Here is a 24,190-nt window from a genome sequence, read left to right as displayed (position 1 = left end):
TACTAGTTTCATAGATACAGACATCACAACTACCACGAACGAAGAGTAACTCTGGGCAGTTTGTATAAGATAAAGAACCAACAGTACAATTTTAAAACTGAAATTTATTTAAGTGTCAGAACCTCTTGGGCTTGCAAAACCAGGCTGGAACTCTAATGAGAACAGCTTTAACATATGGGTTGGAAATACTGTAAACCGCCTCACACAGAAACCCTCCACTTTCAGTCCCACCAGGATGTACGAAGGGCAGAAGAGGCAAAAATGAAAAACAATGGAAATAAACATCAAGAGTTTCTCAAAACTCCTAGAATGGCGGCTTCACTTCAGTTCGTTTTGCTGAAAGTCTGAGGCAGACGATTTTTGTTTCTTTCAAACTTGTTCACCCCCTGACTTTTTTGTCACATCTCTTTCCTTGCAATAGCGCTGTTCAAAAACAAACAAAAAATCAATTAAAAACAAAACCCCAAAAGCCTACACAGGTTTATCTGGTCAGGAGGCTTCATGTATTTGAAGAGCTCCTAACCTTTGAGAAACAAACCTGAGTTTTAAATCTGTATGCTTACTGTCTCCTAACCTGGTGAATCTAATTTTAAATGTAAACAATTAGACTCTGGCCTCATTTGTAATACCAGAGGCTAACTAACTGTTTAAATAGTTTATTTCATTCTTTATTGATTTTTGCTTTTTCCTCCCCGCTTTTCAAGAAAGGTGCATTTCCTTTTGACAGATTCTATTTTACAAAATCCCTTAGTATGGCTCTGGGGCATGACGGCTATTTTACATTAATTCTCCTGAGTGACATTTAAAGAAAAATATCAGAGGGGTAGCCGTGTTAGTCTGAATCTGTAAAAAGTAACAGAGGGTCCTGTGGCACCTTTAAGACTAACAGAAGTATTGGGAGCATAAGCTTTCGTGGGTAAGAACCTCACTTCTTCAGATGCAAGTAATGGAAATCTCCAGAGGCAGGAACCTCGTTATCTCCATACTGATTTATACCTGCCTCTGGAGATTTCCATTACTTGCATCTGAAGAAGTGAGGTTCTTACCCACGAAAGCTTATGCTCCCAATACTTCTGTTAGTCTTAAAGGTGCCACAGGACCCTCTGTTACTTTTTAAAGAAAAATGTTCTTATTAAAGTACTTTGTTTAACATAGGACTGAGAAGCTGAAATGGAGTTCTGCCTGGCACTGGAACTGCATTACTCTGAGCAAGTCATTTAGCCTCTCTGCCTCAGTTTCACCATTCATTACATGGCATTAATACCAATTTATCTCAACAGGGCATTCATTAGTGCAATACGCTCTAAAAAAAAATCTGCCATATATGCTAACAAATGTAGCCACCTAAGACTTTATAGGGGTCACTCTACAGCATTCCTTGGCCTTCTAGACTTTCAGATGGACGAACTATGACCACCCTGCTCCAAAAGCAGACCCCTGTTAACTGAGCTAAACGAGATTCAGTTATCTGTTGGCAATATAAGACCTATGAGCTATAGCTGAGCTGTTCTAATTCCAGCCAGGAGAGGTGGAACACAAGTTCATTAGGATACAGTATATAATGACACAATTGGATTGTTTTTCAATTGGCTTTGGTTTTTATTGTAAATTCGCAGTTCTAACCTTCAGAATACATTTAGTACAGTTCCCCTAATAGATGCGTGCTCTGTATTTTTAGAGCTCTTGCCTGCTTCTTGGAGAAATCCCTTCCATCTCTGGCTCGAGCAAAAAAGAGCATATTGATTTGGAATGCACCCATGCAATGGCATGTTTGGTGGGGCCCTACTGTGCCTCCTCCTTTCCCACAATATGTTTTCTGGAGTAGGGAAGTGTCTCCGATTTATTGTGCACTCCTTTACAAATCTTTGGTCTGCAGAGAACAGGTTTTTCTGCCTTCTGAGTCAGATTCCATTCAAAACAAATACTGCTCTTGGTAGTTTAATAGAGAAACTGCTCTGCCTGATCTCCTACAGAAACATACACTTTTTTTTTTTGCTCATTTGCAGTTATTACTCCACTCGGTCAGGGTAAAATAAATCATCCATGATCACGGTTTCATCCATCTACTTTTATGTGCCCATCACTGTGAGTATTGAGTATTTGCTGCTGTTCTTTTCCATTTGACCCTGGAGACCAATAGCTCTAAGTATACCCCCTTCTTACCTCCCCCCTAAACCTTTTACTTTACCATCTGATGCGGTCATGCTGCAAATGTTATTTATTTCATTGAACCTCTCTCTCCATGGCCACAGCTTTACCTGTCCTGCTGGCCATCTTTATCCATTTCATATCCTGGTGATTTAACTTGTTACTTAGCTTCCTGGCACAGCTAAGTCTTGGCTAATTAACTGACAGGTTCTGATCCTATGAAGACTTATGCACATGATTAACTTTATGCACTGCGAGTAGTCCCACTGATTTGGTTTGTAAGTCTTTGCAGGATTGGGACAAGAATATGCTTATCTTAAATACAAGTCCAGTTATCTTGTTTTCTTTATATGGATATAGGAGCAGAGCTGTTGCTAGAACCCTGAAAGCAGCATTAATCAAAGATATGTCTACAGGGTCCATTATGTTTCTCTTGTGTTTCCAATGTAATATTAATATTTTTTCAAGAGATAGTAAAAATAAAAATCATATTGTGTATTAAGAGAATTAACACCATCTTAGACAATTAAAATTGAAAATTTTGAAAATTTAATTTACTTTTCAACATTTATATTGTTTTTTGTACATTTCACACAGCTTGGCCGATGAAACTATAAATCCACTAATGTTGAGAACAATGGTATTTAGGAGTTCAGAGTACGACAGGGGAATGATTAAAATAAAACCTGTTTTCTTTTTGATTTTTTGTTAAAAATCGAGGAAGTATTTATATTAGCTCTTTTTAAAACTCGCTGTGTCAAAACCAAAATTTTGGGATTAAACTAAATTGACAAAAATTCCTTTATTAAGTTACTGCCACAGTTCCTAACTGTGGTCAAGGGACCACAGGTCATTTTTAAAGAGCTGGTTGGTCACATGGTGCCAGTTCTCCTCAGTTCTGGCTGAGAGAAATAGAACTGATGAGAAAAGAGAGGATGTGATTAATTTTCCCCCAAAAGGAAAATCTACTTAACTGCACTGAAAACAGCTAAAAATACATAAATACTACTCTCCCAAGTGTAACAATTACAGCAGTGCATTACAAGGATGGTATGTGATTGTCTTCTAGATGCCTTCACTCCCATTTGCAATATCAGTACTAAGGGGTGTCCCATACTATAAACAAATTGGGAACCCTTGAGCTACTTAGTGCAGTGCCCAGAAACCATTTTGTAAAGGAGGTTGTAGAAATGCATTTTGTTATTCTATGGAAGAACATAGGGTTAATTACACACAAGGGAACTCCTCAGATCCTGTAGTCACTATGTGACCCTTAGTGGTTGTCTTAGGATACCTTCATCGGAAGGCATCATACACACAAAATGTAACATGACAGACTTCAAGAATATTGAATGCATGTTCACATAATAACTGAAGATCTATTAGCGTGCGCTTATTGAAATGGGGAAATATATGTACATATTTAGTTGCCTGAAAACCCCAGTAATGGCTCTCACTTCATTGCATCTTTTCATTCAAAGACTCACTTTCAATCCAGTCACTCGCTATTTCTCCATTACTGTTGTCTGGCTCTAAAGCACTAGTTGCTTTTATCAGTGAATGTACATCTAAAGAAAAAGGTGTCACGTTCACTGCATTTAGAAAAATTAACGGTTTAATTAAAATACCACATAGCTCTTCACAAAGGAGGTCAGCATCATTATGCTTATTTTACAGGTGACTTGCTCAAGCTCTCCCAGCAGGCCAGTGGCAGTCAGGTATAGAACCCAGATCTCCTGAGATCCAGTCCAGTGCGCTATCCACTGGGCCATAGTGTCTCCAAATAAGTATTAAATGATAAAGTCTCCCTCCCCCCCGACTTCTAGTACAAGCTAATTGACCAACACGGCCACCATACCTTGAGCACGTAGCAAATTAAAAATTGGGTGACATCACAAGCGTGTCCCCCTCAGAAGCATGGAAGACATCAACTAAAAAGAGAAGAAAAAAGAAGAGCATACCAATTAGAAAACTTGAGGGAATGGCAGTGGAGATATGCATAACAACTGTCACTATATTCCAACGTACCAAATACATTTAGATTCATTGACATATTGCTCTCTATATGTATAGTTCTCTACACGTAAGAGCAAATAACTGGCATCTCACCATGTGGTAACAGTTAGCAACTTTATAATGGCTGGCATCTCAATGACCTTCCAAGTATTTAAAATAATTATCTAGTCCTTTTTATAACTCACAGAGACCATGAAGTGACTTTAAATGCCTCTCAGATGCCAGCGGACAGATTAGGATTTAAGTTACATTTTAAACAAAACTCCAGGAGTTTGGTGTGGAGGAAAGTTAAACCTGCTATTAAGGAGAGAGGGGATGAGTTGTCTATTGCCTTTTCCTACTTTGCTGTAGGTTTGCCAGCATTTTGAAGCTCTGTTGATTTGATTTTCATTGCTGCCTGCTTCCCTGCTCTCAGTGTTTATCCATGAAAGGTTTGTTTTCTATTGATTTTTCCCCCTACGTTTTTTGTATACGTGCAGTACAAGATACGTGTTAGCAGTCAATACAGGAAGACACAGAATCAAAAACAATTGTTAAGTCTCTTCTTTTGCCAGCTCACAAGCAGGCACTGGGGCCAATAAGCATATGTCCGGTGGAGCATTTTTAATTCAACTATATAACACAGAAAAAAAATCAGTTTCACATCACCACAGTTACAGTAGTCACTCAAGTTAGTGACTATTGTCATCTGCCATGTAACATGGGTAGATAATTTTTTTGTAACCTTGACCCATGTCATGTGATAGTAGCTCTGGCCCAAGTCATGTGGCTGAAGCCAGGAAACAGATCTCTTTTGATCTGCATTTGTGTGTGTGTGTCACATCTTTGTAACAACCACCCCAATACAGGTGGGGAAAGGAAGAATATTATGTTGGTATGGTTGGCCTGATTATACTATCTAGTGCTGAGATATAAATATTCCATCACTGAAAATCCCCAGTTTCTCAAGATGAATAATGCACTCTAGGAATTGTTATACAGAAAGAAAAAGATCCGTGCATTTGTTACAACTCTGACAAAATCTACTCTGAAAGTACAGTAAGAGTCACATTCATAGCCAACCCTGATGTAAATACTTAAAAAAAAAAAAAAAAAAAAAAAGGTTAAAAAGCTCAAAACTTAAAAAACATTGGCAACTTATTTTAAACATGCAGACAGGGCACGAACCTTGTAGGACATTCAGTCTCCAACTGATGGCTATATTGGTGAATCTCAAGGAAAAAGTAATTGTTTTCTTGATTGGTCAATAGATGAGTCACACCTCCCCTTCCCTTGAACAGATCACTGCCTCCCCAAGCAGGCAAGCCCTATAATTTAAGAAACACTGTTAGAGAACATCCTTACACTCTACACCGACCCTTGTGAATCTGTTGGTTGGCAATACAGTTCCTTTCTATTTAGTCACAACCTGGTAGTAAATGTCTCACACCCCTTGGTTGGCCTTTACCTTCTATGAAGCCCTATGATGACAGTAGTATAGGACAGAAAAAAGAGCTACTTACTTAGGTCTCCCATGTTTAAAATCCATGCAGACAAAAGCAGTCAGCTCTGCTGCATGCCCTTAGCTACTTTATCATTCTCCCCTGTGTACCTGTGTTCCTGTCTCAGTTCTGCCTTCAGTTACGTGAGTACAACTCCCATTGAAGTGAAAGGGACCTTTTCAAGGGCCAGCCACAATTGCATTCTGGACTTTCCACCATTAAGGGACTGTTCCATGCTCGTGCTCCAGGAGGAACAAGCCACACAGAACCAGCGTGACAGAAACTATGGCCCCACTCTCCTGGCACACACAGCAGGGGAGTGCAGAGTGTGCAAGGGCACAATCCCCCCTGATGCTCCCATTGGAGCAATGCAACGCCATCGCCATTTAGGGCTGTGCCTTAAATGGCCTAAATTTCCTATCTCCAGAAGAGTCTTAAAACGATCACATTGTTATTTCTAAGCAGCAGGTTCTTCTGCTTCTTTCCAGTTCCTTTAAGATCCTCTAGCATTTGAAATCTCTTGTATTATGCTTTAAACGTTACACATGCTACCTATTAAGATCTGCTGATTCCACTCCCACAGCAGCAACTCTAAACCCCATCTAACAGTGGAGAACCAGGACTATAGCTTGCCTTTGTCCCAGAGTACTAGAGCTACAGCCTGGATTATTTATACTGCATTCTTATTTAAACTAACAGAGTGATTCTGTCTCTGTCATGTTCCCAGGACCACTTCACATGTGTCAGAAAGAAGAGGGTCAAGGAGCTCAATGAATTGAGAAATCAGTGAACACTGCGTCTTTTCAAGAGGTGATGAGTGCCACTCTGCCAGTGCCACTGCAAATAGCAAGAGGGAGAATGACAGCAGTGTCAGCAGAGCTCAGAGCCTTATCTCACAGGAGAAGCCACCAGACAGATATTTCATGGAAAACTAGAGATGAAGGAGAGTGGAAGATCACTGTTCTTGGGGCATACTGCTACATTCATTCTGCAAACAGCAACCAACATTTGTTATAGCTACTTGAGCAAGTTGAGTACTCATTTATGACGCAAATAAAACTCTCTGCAGTGTGTTTGCCTGGATCAGTAGAGTTTATAATATTCAGAGTGAATATATTCAGGAGTCATTTTTCACCTCCGTGACCTTATGAGTTGGTGATTTCTCATAAAGCAAACTCATTATTTTAGATGCGTTATAGCAGCCCTCAAGTCCAGAAGATGTGTGTATGAATACCGATTATAATAAATACTTGTGCTTTCTCTAGCACCTTCATCCATGGGTCTCAAAGCACTTCATAAATATTAAGTTTCGACACCCTTGCATGGTGTACGGGCACAGAGGGAGAATTCTGGCCACATCTGTAATGCATGCTACCTCTGGGGTTGAACACAGCAATTGATGAACAGTATACAGTTGGTTTAGGAAGTGAATACTGGATCTGCCTGAAACTGTAGGCAAACAAGAGGCAGTGCTAGAATTTGGCCATGTTACCTGGATTAACACACGACCCTTAGCAACATCCAACAACATCCTAATGTAAGAAAAACAATAAGAACAAAAGTCAAGGCTGCACAACAGAGAGCACAATAGGGGTCTCTCTGAACAGGGAAAAGCAACACTGAACAAACTGGCTGCTGTCACTGCACATGGGCACTGGGTTTTGGGGTTGTTTTTTTAAATGTAAAGGTGCAGTAGACAGAAAAAGGCATCCCACTTCATAATTTTAGCTCCTGATTGAGGTGGCTGTAGTTATGCATCTCACCCAAAAGGCATTCATGTTAGCAGGCATTCTGCACAAAAAATCAAGGGTAGAATGTGTCCTACAGCTTTTACTACTAATTTAGGCTGGGTTTTTCAAATGCACCTGTATGACTTAGGAGCACAAATCTCAGTGAAAGTCACTTAGGCACTTTTATATTATATTAAGTAGATTTTTCAACTGATCCAATTCTCTTTCCCAGTGCTCTGCCCTGGCACCTCTAGGCTTGGCAGTTCCTAGTCCCGGCACCTCTGGGCTTGCCGCATCAGAGAGATATATATATATAAAAATTGCTTGAGCACTAGCACCTCTTTCATTACAAATTAAGCACTGCTCTTTCCTCAGGAACAGAAAGAAGCGGGACTCTTTAAAACCAATTACCCCTTTCAGGCTAGTTTGTTATGTTCTTCTGGAGATGGAATGAACTGCCCAGCTGAGCACTTCTACTGTAACTGACTGAGCCAAATATGAGTGAGTTCCAATATAGTGCTCTGCTCTTTGACAGTAGTTGTGGTGTTCAGTGATCAAGTGTTATATGTTGTTGTTAAGTGGATCAAGTGTTGAAGGAAGAGTATAGAATCATAGAAATGTAGGGCTGGAAGGGACCTTGAGAAGTTATCAAGTCCAGCCCTCCAGTGCTGAGACAAGACCAAGTAAACCTAGATCATCTCTGACAGGTGTTTGTCCAACCTGTTTTTAAAAACCTCCAATGACAGGGATCCCTTGGAAGCCTATTCCAGAGCTTAACTACACTTATGTAAGGCCGACAGACCCCAGTCGCGGGGATCGAACCGGGGACCTCTGGAGCTTAGTGCATGAGCCTCTACAGCATGAGCTAAAAGCCAACTGGCTGTTAGCTAAGGCTGTAGAGCATACTCATTTTCTCTCTCTCTCTCGCTCTCTGAGTGGTCTCACTGCCACTAGATGGGACAGACCACCACACCCAGGAGGTATGTGGGTTACACTTACAGTAGAAAGTTTTTCCTAATATCTAACCTAAATCTCCCTTAATCTGCTGTAAATCCATTACTTCTTGTCATACCTTCCGTGGACATGGAGAACCATTGATCATGGTCCTCTTTAGAACAGCCCTTAAGGACAGTAGTCCCCAAACTTTTGAGGGTCGCACGCTCAACTTGCCCCTGTCCATGCCCCCCAGAGCCAGGGCCAGGAGCAGGGGGTGGACAGAATAAGGGGACCGAGGCTAGGGCCGTAGCTAAGGGTGGGTCTGGGGCCAGGAGTGGGCCTGGGGCCAGAGCTGCAGCCAGGGGCAGAGCCTGGGGGTGGGGGCAGGAGCAGTGTCACATCCGGGCTGCGGTGGGTGCCGACAGCCGGTCCTAGATTCGCTCCACCCTTGGCCCTGGGCCAGGAACGGAGCCACAGCGCGGGCCAGCAGCTGGGCCTTTGGCCGGGTGTGGAGCCATGCCAAGGCTGTGGGCGGGGCCAGGTGTGTGGTCGTGGCTGGTGGTGAGACTGAAGCAGAGCTGGGGGTGGGGAGGGGTGGGTGGCACTCCCTCCCCACCCCCTATCAGAGCTGGCTCAGGCCCCCCCATGCTCCTCCAAACATTCCTTCATGCCCCCCAGGGGGGCACACCTCACAGTTTGGGGACCTCTGCCTTACGATATTTGAAAACTTATCAGGTCCTCCCTCAGTCCTCTTTTCTCAAGACTAAACATGTCCAGTATTTTTAACCTTTCCTCACAGGTCAGGTTTTCTAAACCTTTTATCATACTGGTTGCTCTCCTCTGGACTCTCCAATTTGTCTACATCTTTCTTAAACTGTGGCATCCAGAACTGGACACAGTACTCCAACTGAGGCTTGACCAGTGCCAAGTTGAGTGGGACCTTATCTCCCGTGCCTTATATACAATACTTCTGCTAATATCATTCTGGGGTTTATTTCTTTTTTTTGCAACTGCATTGCATTGTTGACTCATTCAATCTGTGATCCACTATACCCCACAGCTCTTTTTGAGCATTACACTGCCTAGTCAGTTATTCCCTATTTTGTAGTTGTGCATTTAATTTTTCCTTCCTAAGTTAAATACTTTGCACTTGCCTTTACTGAATTTCTTCTTGCTGAATTCAGACCAATTCTTCAATTTGTCAATGTTGTTTTTAATTCTGATCCTGTCCTGCGTACAACCCCTCCCAGCTTGGCATCATCCACAAGTTTTATAATCACTCTCTCCACTCCATTATCTAAGTCATTAAAGAAAATATTGAATAGTACCGGACCCAGGAGAGACTCCTGTGGTACCCCATTAGATATGCCCTGCCAGTTTGACAGCAAACCATTGATAATTATTCTTTGAGTATGGTCTTTCAACCAGTTGTGGGTACCCACCATATAGTAATTTCATCTAGACCACATTTCCCTAGTTTGCTTATGAGAATGTGGGACTGTATCAGAAGCATTGTAAAATCAAGGTATATCATGTCTACTGCTTCCCCCTCATCCACTAGGCCAGTGACCCTATCAAAGAAGGAAATTAGGTTGGTTGTGCATGATTTGTTTGTGACAAATCCATGATGGCTATTCCATTACTCCTGCTATCTGCTACGTGCTTACACATTTGTTGCATAATAATTTCCTCCAGTACCTTTCCAGGTATCCAAGTTAGGCTAATTAGTTTATAATTCCCCAACTCCTCTTTGTCCCCCTTTTTAAAGACAGGTACCATACATGTTTGCCCTTCGCCAGTCCTCTGAGACCTTTCCCATTCTCCAGGAATTCCATCTGTGGGTTGAGGGACAAACATGACAAGGTGAGAAGTGTGTTCATTGGCAAGCACCTTTCTGCTGGCTCTCAGCTACAGAAAGGAATTTTCTTGGAAACATTCTTACTTGTAGTAAACACTGTTGCGTGGGATGGTATCTGTGTCTAATGATGTGGTAGTTGCCATGGAAAGTGCAGTGCATGTTTTGTGAACAGTATAGAAGAAAAAAATCCTCATTAAAAGAAAGATTAAATGGTACAGTAAGTCTGGCTGTGTGTTTGTAATATAGTCAGTGGTTGCCCTTCTCAAACCATAATGGAGTAAGAGCTAGTTGTATCTATAGGAAGATAGGTTCAGTGAACCTGTAGAGCAGGGGTGGGGAACCTATGGACTGCGGGCCGGATCCGGCCCATTGCTTAATTTCATCTGGCCCGCAGCAAGTTTTGGCACCTCTCCTCTCCCCACCCCCGAGGGGCCAGAGCTGTGAGCGCCAACTCGCCCCGCTGCCGGGGGGAAATCCCAAGCCTACATGCCCAGCTGAGCGGGTGAGTTGAACATTTTATATTTCTTTCTCTCTAAAAAACAAAGCAAAACTAAACTAAGTTGCTTTTTTACTTGTGTGTGGCCCATGATTGATTTTTTCTGTGGATTTTTTCCCCACCCCTGCAGTAGAGCAATGCTTATTTAGCCATGGTGGGTTTCACATTTCTTGAGTAAATGGATGGAAAACTCTATGTAAAAAGAATGTGACTTCTTAGCCAAACAAATTAGAGCTAGCATATGTGATTTACACACAGCCCTGGGTAGGGGGGCCATCCTGCCCTGGGGAACCACCTGAGGAGACTGTACTTCAGAAGGCATCATCTCTCCAGAGTTCTCCAGGGCAAACAGATGGTGAGCACTCTGTGCCATTCATTAGGATTGTACCAATGGCTCCTCTATGTGCTCCAGCCCCACTCTGCAGCCTAGGGTTATGGGGTGAGGTAGGTAGTCATGGCTTCCTACCAATAATAGGAAAGAAATTGAACCATTAAAAACCTGTATTGCTCTATCTGCTTTTGGCATCCGAAGCTACCAAGTGTGTTCACTGGGTGGCAAACGGGGAAGCGTCCACATGTGGATAGTTCTGAATGATGAATAAAGAGCCATGGACCTAAGAATGTGGTAACCCCACCATAGAAAAACAGACAACAAACACCACAAGCCATACGGGTATGCTGCAGTTTCAAACAAGAGATCAACTTCATATGAAGAATATGACAAGCATTGGTCAAATCTATAAAGAAAGCCCATGTCCTGAAAATTTTGCTCAAAGTCAGATCAATAATCATCAGATTTTGGATTGAGAGAACAATCTACGAAGCTATTAAAACTGCTTGAGTATTTAAAGAAATGGATATATGCCTTCTTGATGTCCTTGGAATCAGTGAATGCAGATGAACAAGTTCGAATAAACTATACTTTAGAGAAACAAATCAGGCCATCTACTCCAGGAATGTGGATGGTAAACATGAATCTGGCAGAGCAATCCTAATGTCAAATGAAGCAGAACTGGCACTGACTGAGTGGGAATAAGTCAGTGAAAAAATTATTAGAATTTGCTTTCAGACTAGAGTCTTCAAACTAAGAGTCACACAATGCTATGCACCAACCAATAAAAAGCCACATGAGGAAAAATATGCTTTTTATGATTTGTTACCGGATGTATTAACCAAGATCCCAAAACTGGATATGGTGACTATGAGTAATTTAAACACAAAGGTAGGAAGTAAAACAATGATGGTTGGATAAAGTTATGGGCAAGTGCAGCAGGAGTTTGAACATGACCCAAAATGGTGATTGATTAGTAGAAATTTGCTGTGTGAACAACATTTCCTCAAAGAAATCCATAAAGTGACAACAAACTCCCCAGATGTATTACAAAAAAAACGGATACTGTAGATATTTTTGCATTTCAAGGAAGTTTTGCAGCTCATTGGCATACATGGGTACAGGGGAGCAGATGTCGGCAGGGACCATAACCTTTGTATCACTAAATTGAAGATCAAGTTAAAGAGGATGAAGAAGATTAAAAGAAGACCACGCATGAACACCAAAAGCACTTTTCAGCTTGAACTGAAAAACAGATTTGGTGTTCTAATGGAGTTAACATAAGTAAACCAGGACATGGATACTCTGTGGGAAAACATCAGCGAGTGCTATCTAGAAAGTGCAAAGACAGTTCTAATAACAAAATCTAAAAAGGGAAGAATAGAATAGCGATGCTACTTGGGCAGCAGTGGAAATGAGAAGTGTAAAGCAAAAATTCATGAATGCTAAGACATGTGAAGAGATAAGCAAGTGGCAAGAAGAATACAGAGCTCTAGGCAATGAGGAAAAAGGAGTGCTAGGGGAGATAAAAGGACATATTGATAGAAAATGTCAAGAGGCTGAAGATGTTAGCCAAAAAGGTGACCTTGCAATCCTGTATAAGATAATCAAATGGCTAAAAGGAAACTTTAGCACTACTGAAGGCTCTATTAAAGATGAAAATGGAAAGATTTAGTACAGAAGGAAAGGAAAGGACGGGCAGGACATTTTCAGGCTGTTTTAAATAGACCAAGCCCAAGTGAACTACTAGAAATATATGAAGAAGACCTACCACTAGAATATGATTTAGGAGCGATTACAAAGGAAAAAAGCCAACAGTAAACTAAAATATGGCCAAGTGGCTGGAGATAACGTTACTGGCAAAATGCTTAAAGCAAACGATAAAATAGCCCTCCAGACTTTCCTTGTGTTTTTTGACAGGATAAAGAAAAAAAAAAGACACAGTGAAAAAGAGTCCTTATAGTAAAATTGCCAAAAAAGGGTGAGCTTATCAACTGCAATAACTGGAAAGGAATTGCATTACTTTCAGTGCCTGGGAAAATCATGTGCATCATCATCCTGGAATGTATCGTGAAACAAACAGGCTGTCAACTTTGAGAGAATAAGGCAAGTTTTAGATTATTGAATCCCATGCAGACCATACAGTTGTTCTCAGATATATTATAGAGTGGAGTGGCAAGCACCTCTTGTGACAGATTTTAGATTTCCAAAAGGCTTTTGACATGTATACACAGAGACAGTCTTTGGAGAATCATGATATATTATGGAAAACCAGCAAAAATAATTAAAATTATCAAGGGTCTACGCTATACAATAATGGCAACTGTGCAGTCAGAGATGGTGACAACATCAGCCAATGGTTTGCAGTGACAACTGGAGTAAGGCAAGAGTATATTATAAACTCCACTATTGTTTGCACTGGTCATTGACTATGTCATGACGAAAGTAACCACAGAAGGCAACCAAGGAATTTTATGGCAAACGATAAAGCACAATAGGATTACCCTGTTTTTGCAGAGGATAGTAACCTGCTTGGTTCAACACATTGCTTAGTGGTGAAAAGATCCAGCTTTTGACTGCTAAAATAAGTTGGTTTGTTCATCAACAAGGGGAAGACAAAATATATGGCTATCAGTGTCCCAAACATAACCACTACAGTGGACAAAGAAACTCAAGAATAGTAAGTCATTTTACCTATCTAGGGAGTGAGGCATGTAATGATAGTGACAACAAAGCAACAAATATCAAAAGCAGCTAACTATTTTCATAACCATGAAAAGATTTGGAAAAGTAGCTTGACTGCCACCAACTTACAAAAATATGAATTTTTAACACCAGCATCATGTCTGTCCTTCTTTATGGAGCAGAGTCATGGAAATCTACAATAGGAATTGATAAGAAGATCAACTTATTCCAAAGTAAATGTCTGTAGAAGATCTTCAGAGTCCATTGGAAAGTTTCTTGCAACATCAGAAATTCTACATAGAGCAAACCAATCTAAAGCATCAAAATATGATACAAAACAATGATGGACAATGATGGACGACCAACACGACTTCCACGGGAAAGGAGAAAAAGAGGGTGACCTAGAAAAACATTACACAGAGCATTAGAGAAAGAAGCCAGATCCCTCAACATGACACTCAGAAACCTGAACAGATCAGCACAAGATTGAAATAAATGGTGGAAAACTGGTGGATGCCCTATGTATCTGAGGGTGTGGGAAGATAAACAAGAAAGAAGTGTCCTATCTGAAGAAAGACAGGCCAAGTAGGATAAACTGGTTAAAAAAAAAATTGGTATACCTTTTATAATACCACATACTGCCTATAACCCAAAACAGTCAGTCAGCGTACTGCCTCAACTCTGGGACAGTCCCTCATCTGGATATCTGACACTTCTTCTGTAGCAGGCATTCATTTTTGCAACAATAGTGCTGAAATACATTTGGCTGCAGAGACAAGGATCCTAAAAAAGTATCTACCTTTGTTTTATTTACTCATTCAGGATATTCCCCTACCTCCATAATAGGATATATATATCCTTGAAATAGAGAGAAACTATGAACAACAATCCTGTAGGCGTAACAGTTTCATGAACATTTCATCAATACATTTAATGAGAACACTTAATACATGTAACATTCAGATCTCTGAATACATAGCAATGCCATTGTATCCAACAATTGCTTCAAGGAATAGAAGGAAATACTACAAGTACAATAGGTTTCCACAGCAGTGTGAAACATTTTCATAAATAATAAGTATTTAAAAAAGGAGAATCTTCTGGATTTCTATAGCACGTTACAGATCTGGGAATTTCAACACTGACTGCCCAACATTTACATTATGGCATAAATCTAACAGCATTTGCAGCAATACAAAATAAAACAGTACATATGCATAAAGGAAGAGCGTTTGTGGTTGTTATGGGCACCACACATTTTAAATTCCTGACTGCTGAATGGTTACATTTCCAACTGTAATCTTGAACATACAGTTTTGATCAAACACATCGGAAAAATGTGCATTTAATTGGGACAATTCCACAAGGTACTTATCCCAACTCTTAGTGAAACCAAAAGAAGCAGAGGAGGCCAGAGGCACTCAGAACCTGACAGAAGGGGCCCCATTATTAGAATCAAGTCTCTGTGAGTGTCTAGTCTCCCTAGTAAGTAGTTTTATGCCTCAGAAAGCCATGCAGAATACCAGAAACAGAAGACAGACATGCCATAGACAAATATATCCAGCAGGCAACACAATTCTATTTTCTTGGCAAGCAAAGAGGACTGCCAGGAGGAATCCAGCAACAGGAGCAAACAGGAGCATCCAAGGGGTGCTGTTAGACAGTGGGAGTGTAGGCAAAGAGGATGTGGCTGCTATTTTTTCCAGTTGACTTCAGAGGTTTCATTTGTCTAGCATCACAGCAGGATTAGACCAATTGGGTCAGATCTGAAAAGTGTTCTGGCTGATCTAATTAGCCAAAAGAATGTTCAGATTATTTCTGCCTTGCTAACATCTTTACGTTACAAACAAATCAATTAAAACAGTTCACTGTGACAGGATCCTTGCTGTTGCCAATGCAAGAATCCAACTGAAATGAAAACCTCACCCACAGTAGCTCAGAGCCATTTGTGGAAGAAGGGTTTTCCTTGGCTTCTCCTGGTCTGGAAGTATAATCTGTTCGCTTCTGTTTAGAACCAGGTGCAGCACACACAGGCATCATTCTAACAGACTGCAGAAACTGTTTTTACAAGGGGCCCCTGGTTGGGAAGCAGAGAGTGCCTCTTGCAAGCAAGTGTAGCTAAACTTATTTTTGGTAGCATGCCCAGTCTGAGAGCTGGTCTTCACTGCAGTGTTAGCTCCAGTTATCTACACTGTTAACTTCTCTTAAGTTAGCCTAGCTCAAGTGAGAGTGACCACATTTCAAAACAACCCTTGAGCTACACAGAGTGCTCGGATTAGCAGTGCAATATAGCTGTGCCCCCTCTTTATTATTAGCGTCTGCATCAGCAGCTTTCAAGCTTACACACACACAGGCAATGGGCCAGCTAGTTCAGAGACTGAAGCACCACTTAACTGAAGCTAGGGATTTGTGTGTGTGAACAGCACTCTGGCTAGCGGCAACACTTGAGGTATACTGTAATGAAAACAAGCTCTGAAGCCCAGAGCCCTAACTTTTAGACGCCTACTAAATCACAGGAATACGATCTGCGAAGGCGGAGTTAGGCACCTTGACTCTCAATAAAATGAATGCATCTACAAAGCCAGCACGCTGAGTAGGAAACCGTCTAAACTAGCCAATGAGAGGGTTGTGTCCTAAACCCCACCCTCTCTCTTGGTGTTCAACACTCAAGTCTGGGCTGCAGGGAGAAGCCTCTCTTTGCTAGAAATTCACAAACCAGGGGAAGATAGGTGTTCAGCTGCCCAACTTGCATGTGGGGCCCAATCCGCTATGTGTGCTCAAAGGCTGCCTACCAGATCGGGCCCACAGGCAAGTTTACATAAAACAGCGGGGGAGGGGAGGTCAGGAAGAGAAGGAGCTCCCTTATAACCTTTAGCTTAGTGGTTAGTGTATTCACCTGGGATGTGGGGCACCCTCTGTTCAACTCCACTCTCCACCTGATGAGGAGAAGGGATTTAAACAGGGATCTGCTGATGCTCAGGTGAGTGCCCTAACCCCTGGACTATACAGTCATTCTAGCTATCACTGGCCTAATTAATATTTAGTTATTCAATTAGTTACTGAATTATTTAAAGTGGAACAACTTCCACAGGAGAAATTGAGGGAGCCCTACATCAGAATACCCCATAGCCCAGTGTTCATGGCACTAGGATTGCCAGGCATCAGGTTTTCGACCAGAATGCTCAGTCGAAAAGGGACCCTGGCAGCTCTGGTTGGCAACGCTAACCGGGTTAAAAGTCCGGTCAGCAATGCAGCGGGGGCCCAGGGCTAAGGCAGGCTCCCAGCCTGCCCCAGCTCTGCAATGCTCCCAGAAGCGGCCGTCATGTCCTTATAGCCCCTAGACTAATGGGTGGTCAGGGAGGCTCTGCATGCTGTCCGCACCCTGGGTGCCGGCTAAGCAGCTCCCATTGGCCAAGAACTGCAACCAATGGGAGTTGCAGGGGTGGCACCTGCAGATGTGAGGGCAGCATGTGGAACCTCACTGACTGCCCATGCGTCTAGGGGCTGCAGGGACCCGGCAGCTGCTTTCTGGGAGCGGTGGTAATCACTGCTGGGACCCTGCATCTCCCCCACACACTAAACCGCTGGCACAGCCTGAAGCCCCCTCCTGCACCCCAACCCCCTCATCCACAGCCTCACCACCAGCTGGAGCCCTCACCCCCTTCACGCATCCCAACCCTGTGCCCCAGCCCAGAGTCCCCGCCTCGCACTGCAACCCCCTGGTGGAGCCCGTACTACTGGATCAGGCCCCACACACAAGTTAGGCAGCTGAGCATCCAACTTCCCCGTTTGTGAACTGCTCTGGGTCTTAGGCAGGAGATAGGCAACAGGATGCTTAGAGGGAAGTATCTGTGAGCATGTCCAGAGGCTGAAACAGAAGCTTAGGGAACTTTTACTGCAAAAGCTTAGGGGCCCTTTTACAATGAACAGCTCCTGTCCCTCATTAGGGCTTGCTCTTAGGCCTTCTTTCCAGCCACTCTGACTGTATGTTTCAAATAGCGCAAAGGCAGCAATATAGCAATTCTTTTAGGGCTATATTCTTTTACACAATGGAAGTGAATGGAGTTGCATGGGTGTAACTGAGGGCAGAATTTGGTCTTTAAGCATCGTATTTTTGAAAAAAAATGCCACTGAACTGGAAAAACCACAACAATATTTAGTGAAAGAAATCAGAGGCCCAGCATTTATCATCTATTATGTACTACCACTGGTTACGTGTGTGTGTGATGGGATTATAGTGAACCATTTGTTGAACTCCTTACCAACTATTCAGGAATTGAAAATATTTTCAATCATTTAAATAGTAATTTCCCCTAGATTTGCAAGTAGGCCACAGATTTGAGCTATGACCTTAATAATATGAAATATTAAAGATCTCCACATAAGTAATGCACTCAGACATTTTGATAATTGACAAAGCTAAATATTTGGTAGAATTCTGATTTCTAAATATGTAACTTATTTGCACCAAAATATATACCTGCTCCTCTCATAGGCAATACCACTAGTTTTACATGAAGCCCAAAGCTAACAGTGGAGGGAATGGTTTTTCTCCCAGTGCCTGAAAACTGCACGAAAACTTCACTATGAAGAAACATTCACATTAAGTCACTCTTACAGTTGCACAACTGATTAATGAATGAAAATGCTTATGGAGTTCTAGCTGTACATATTAGACTATTGCATTCTCTAAACTGGCCTAATTTGCACAAATGGCACTCAACATACATATCAGATAACTCCAGATGATACTACCTGCAGGTCATAGTTTCACCCAACAAACCATTCTTGGACAGTTTCATCCACATTGCTTGCCATCATACTTAACCCCAATGCGCTGTTGACCATTTGTCTTTTTTGTTTTCATTCTTGCATTTTGCATGAAGTACACTATGTCAGAGCAATGATGGAGCATGAATCCAGGCTTACATCTCAAACACCAACCTGTCTGGTTTGTGTGTTTATATCCCAACTTCTGGGTTCATTTCTGACCATGGGCTTTCAGACTGGATAAACAATCCCTTTCTGCCATGACATCATTTTATCCCCCAGCATGGCATATAATCTCACTGAGGATTCCTAGTTCCAGTACTTGGTTTTGTTACTAGTATTAGATGTGACAAGCACTACTGGTATCTGTCTAACGTTAGTAGACTTCCAAGATCTAATGTCTGTCATTAATAATCCAACTAGCATTAGAACCTCTACTACTATTGACACTAGAAGCACTTTGAGGAGAAGGGCAATTGTTGGAGGTGAGTTAAGAGTGAGTGACAAGGAGAGCAAAGGAGGAGGACATTGACAACAGGCTAGGTAGGATAGAAGAGAGTAAATCAAAATAGTGACAGAGACAAGAAGAAAGGTAATGTATCTTGTCAGTTACAGTTCAGTTCTGTATCCATGAGAGAGAATTCAGGCATTAGGAAGTGTCAGGGGCAATAGTGAATTACCTAATATAAAGTACAAAAATGTTTTGTGTATGACCCTTACTTCAAAACATTTGACCTCTGACTTTTACCCCTTGGGGGAGGAACTGTGCCCCTAGGACAGGTTTCAGACACGAATCCTGCCTCCTCAAAGGTGTACTGTCACAGAACATTTAAGTACCAGAAAAGTCAACTTAAAAAATATTTTCCTCATCTAACTATGTGAAGATCCTTGACTCACTTTTGAAGAAAGGGCAGAGACATCAAAACTTGATCATATGGCAGTGACAACATGTTCACCTCCCAGGTTTCTATATTTTGCTTATTTCTATTGTGATAATGGCCACAGGCCCCTATCTGGGCCAGGCCCCACAGCATTAACACAAAAGGACAAAGTCCCTGCTCCAAAGAGGTTACAAGGTATGAAGACAAGGGTTGGGGACAGGAATGCAATCTAGTTACGTACCGTTTATTTGCTTACTGTCACCTCTCAAAGAGGGCTGGATACAAAGCCCACAGAAGACAATGGGAGTCTTTCCACTGATGTCAGTGGTTCTTTGGATCAGGCCCACAGAGAATAAAACAAAGCAGAAGTGGAAACATCTTTTCCTTGAATGAAACTTTTTGTGAACAGATGATATTGGAATCATCCAGTAACTAAACAAAGGTCCAGCCAGATTGTAAAGCCACTACAAATAAGGAAGGAGGGAATGGGTTTGGCCTCTCCTGTAGAACACAGATCTGTGAAAAACTGCATGTCTACCTTAATGAGGTAGTCAATGCAATAAAAACATAACCCTCAAAATTTCCAGAAGTTCAGAATGTACAGTAATCTTCCATTTTAATCCTGGAGCATCTATTACTAAGTAGCATTGCAAGTTTTACTAACAATAATAGGGTTTAAAAAAAAAAAAACCCAAGCAGACACAGGACAAGAGATTGAGTATAAATACATACTTGGAGATTTAAAAACTCTTCACTATCAGGCTATGCTTTAGAAGAGGGGTGTCAAAGCCATCCTGTGGAGATGGCTGGAAAACATTTTTAGTTATGGGCTTTTGGGTCAGAGCTAAAGAGCTAGTGTAACCCATGCCTGCTTGGTGCGGCACTCTGTCCCCATCTAGTGGCAGCTAGACCAGCCGGAGATTGATGAGCAAGCTACGGTCTTGGCTTTTACCTCATGCAGTAGAGAGGCTGCATTAAGCTCCAGAGGTCCCAGATTTGATCCCAGCTGATGACGACTGGGGTCTGTCGGGGTTACACTAGGACCACACACAATTCCATAATAGACTTCCCACTGTCATCAATAGGAGTTATGCAAAAAGGACTGGATCTGGTGCTCGCTGAAGTCAGTGGGTAGAATATGACTTTTACATAGTAAAAAAGCTGGCAGTTAGTAAAGGTGCCTTTACATTCAGCATCACTCCATGGGAGAAAGATGATGCAGGCACTTTAAAAGCCATGCACCAAGTTAATTGAAAATGTGCTTCTTTAAATAACACTCATTAGCATTAACAGCTACTGAGGTAAATCAGAAAGTTCACACTTCTCAGAGCCCTTGTTTCAGGATGTCTAGCACAGTGCTATACTGGTTCACATCTGAAAGATTCTAGCCCTTATAGCTGTGAAGAAAAATACCTTTTATTAAAACAGGGAAAGGGGGAAAAGAAAGTTCGCATTCTGCAGAATCGGAATAAATCATGAGAGCCAAACAACGTCACATGGGCAGGGAATTTTATGCCCCTGCTTTACATGTTATTTTTGAACATTTTGCTCTTTAGATGGGTTGGGGTGGAAAGGAATTTAGGAAGACCAGGAGAAGTGATAGTGCGCTGTGATGGAAGACACCGTCAGTTGCGTTTAGCAATACTGCCACTGCCCTGTGTCCTTTCCTGCAGAAGCACACACACGTCAGTTAGAACCTTTTTTCAAGAGCACCTAAATGATGATGTGCACATGGTAGAGAAGCAGTCCAGCTCTAAAGATCACCTTCACTCTGCTGTGCGTGCAACATGATGCAGTGTGACCTTGCTATGTATCTGTTGAAGCACATGAATGGAATGTAATCACTGCTAATTTATTGCACCGTTAAATTAAATGGTGAGAAGAAAAAAACAACAACACTGCAACTTCTTTTGCAAGTGCAAGAACACTGAATTAAACAAATCCATTCTCTGATGCTTATCTTTAATTACATTATTTCTTCTGTAGCTACTGTCTAGTGTCAGGTGGAAGTGTGTTCCAGATAAATGAAGCCAATGAGACATATGTATTCTACCAGAAACTTATCTTTCCAGTCCTTTTCTCCCAGAGGGCCAGATGCTCTGAGTTTTCTTTAATATATGCTGGAATAAGAATGCAGCAATATTGTATTGTGCATTCTGATAACAAAGATGTACACCTCAAGCAATAAACTTTCCCTGCCAAAAGAAATTGTGTAATTAATTAAATATTCAACTTTGATAGCTTGAGTCGTGAACATTTCAACGGAACCATTCTTAGCTGGTATCCAGCACGGAAAAATATCTCATTTCAATTTATGGTAGATAACTACATTTCAAAGTTCATTGCTATAGTGTTACTGACTTATCTTATACAACTTCTCTAGCTTCTGGACTAACACGGAATGTGGAATTTAAACAGCTCACTAGCTGATAATGGTAGGACACAGGGCAAAAGGCTAACCAACTTCCTCATCTGTCACACTTGCTTTAATTTATAATAAAATATTATAAATTCCATTGCACTCAGCAACGAAACAGTAACACACTGGCCAATATTTATCTTTTTCTCCTCTCCTTTGGCCTTGTAGAAAAAAAAAAACCTCCTTTAAATGACAGACATTTGGACTCACACCAGCGAAATCATCAGTTTCCCTATCATGCCAACCAAACTGCTTTAGGACTACCTGATAATCTTGCAACAATCTGTCAAGAAAAGTGCTTTAATGGCCATCAATTTTAAAAAGTACTGCTGAGGCTTTGGAGGAAAAATGCTATACGAGTACAAATTATTCTTATAACAGCCTATACAGCTGCAAAAAGCAATGAAAAGGTACAAGACACACATTGAATCTTGCTGAAGACTAGGGGACTTGTAAACAAGGAGCAGAAAAGGGAAATCAAAGGGCAGACCTTTGACTGGTGTAGCTCCACTGAAGTCAATATTAAACACTGATTTACACCAGCTGAAGATCTCATCCTGAAAATGCAAGGGACAGCCCAATATCAGTACCAGGTGGATCTTTTGCAGGCCTTATAGAATCTAGATAATAAAATGATTGCTAGGGATCCTAGAAGTATCTAGGCTTCTGTAAGGCATCAAGAGCTGATCAGGAATTTTCCATCAACATTTTTTTCATGGAAAATGTGGTTCTGCAAAATAAAAAAAACTTTCATGAAAATTTTTTGATTTCTCTGAATTTTTTTCAATTTTCTGTTGATCAGACTGAACTGACATACTGTGTTTGGGGTGGGTGGGTTGTTCTAAATAGAGACATTTCGGTCAGTCGAATCAAAATGTTCCAGGTCAGTCTGACATTATTCTGCATCTGTGTGAGCTGTCATAGTGCCTCCTGGGGCAGAACTGTGGGAAGGCATTAGGGGATTGCTAGCACATAAGTGCTGGAACTAGGGGGGCTGAGGTGTTACCACACCCCCTGGCTTGAAATGGTTTCCATCATATGCAGGGTTTACAGGTTGGTTGGCTCTCAGCAACCCCACTGTACAAATTGTGCCAGAACCTCTGTGCTAGCATGAGTGATTTACTCTGCGACCTCACTGCAGTCTAGATGGTTGACCAGACCAAGTAAAACAGGAACCCAGGCTCCAACTCAAATCCCTAGCCAGGCTCTGATGAGAGGTTTGGTTTCAAGGGCAACATCTGAGTCAGAGCCCAGCCCAACTCTGCTATGATGCCATACCCTGATAGGCTAGGTCAGTAGTTCTCAAACTTTTGTACTGGTGACCCCTTTTACATGGCAAACCTCTGAGTGCGACCCCCCTTATAAATTAAGAACTCTTTTTTATATATTTAACACCATTATAAATACTGGAGGCAAAGCAGGGTTTGGGGTGACGACTGACCGCTCGCAACCCCCCATGTAATACCCTCGTGACCCCCTGAGGGATCCCAACTCCCAGTTTGAGAACCCCTGGGCTAGGTGCTTCCCCATTTAGCTGGCCTTGTCTTGCAGCCCAACCTTTTCCTGAGTATTATATTTTAAATATAGGACTCAGGCATGTATGTGTTACGCATATTCTCAGTTCCCTCAGACCCTCCTACACACAAGGTGATTTTGATTCCAAGTGACTAATGTTGTGCATTAAACTGGAAAAAAAAAATGCAACAACTGCTGGAGGCAGGCTATGAAATACATACATGAACCTCATATTTTGGAGACTTTGGAGCTGCTCCTGCACAATCATTTCAGCGCTTATTTTCTATAATCAACAATCTGGTGGCAATTTGTAGGTAATTGCAGACTACAAATTGTTGAATATTCCCCCCCAAAATGCACATTGCTGGGAGACGAAATGATAAAAATAACCCTGGCACACAGAATTCAGGCTCCAGTGGGACGATGAAAGGGGCCTGAGATCAGGACTTTCAGAACTCAGTGCTGGAAAGAACACAACGAATAAACAAGCAAGTCCGTTTCCAGCATTCCAAACCATGTTTTAACTGGATTATTCCACAGGCAATGACATTAAACATATTCCAGTCTACTTCCCTTTGCCCCATGACAGGAGTTTACTTTTAGAGTCTATCATTCCAGCACTGCTAAGAGCAGGGAGTGGCACAGAGTCTCACCAGCTTGGAGGAGCTGTGCACAATCCCCAGAATTCCCAGGGGCACATGTGGCAACGCAATAGAGGATCACATCCTTTAGCAGGATGTTGGCTTTATTTCCCTTCAGTACATCTGGCCTGCTCTATGAACCAGTGAGGGGTGTTGTAGGATCCTGGCCCCACCTGCTCCCCAACCTTTCTTGGGATTTGGGCCCTTGAAGAGGTATGGAAGGAAAAGTCTCTGCAGTGTCCCCTGAACACAGATACTGAAATGATTATCCCTGGTTCTTGAC

General features: G+C 41.9%; 1 long non-coding RNA gene across 1 annotated transcript in view; it reads right to left on the bottom strand.

Annotated features, from left to right (window-relative positions):
• Positions 1-3,794: 3,794 nt before the first annotated feature.
• LOC112112354 overlaps positions 3,795-24,190 on the bottom strand; it is a 33,208-nt gene continuing 12,812 nt past the window's right edge. The window contains exons 2-3 of the long non-coding RNA XR_002908588.1: positions 5,332-5,471; positions 3,795-4,079 (exon numbers count right to left, since the gene is read on the bottom strand). This is a non-coding gene — a long non-coding RNA (uncharacterized LOC112112354). The remainder of the gene's footprint in view (positions 4,080-5,331; positions 5,472-24,190) is intronic.

The sequence above is a fragment of the Terrapene carolina genome, unplaced genomic scaffold (assembly GCF_002925995.2).
Source record: "Terrapene carolina triunguis isolate 2854851 unplaced genomic scaffold, T_m_triunguis-2.0 Scaffold85, whole genome shotgun sequence".
NCBI classification, from domain to species: Eukaryota; Metazoa; Chordata; order Testudines; family Emydidae; genus Terrapene; species Terrapene triunguis.
This window is presented reverse-complemented; position numbering and strand designations above follow the sequence as displayed.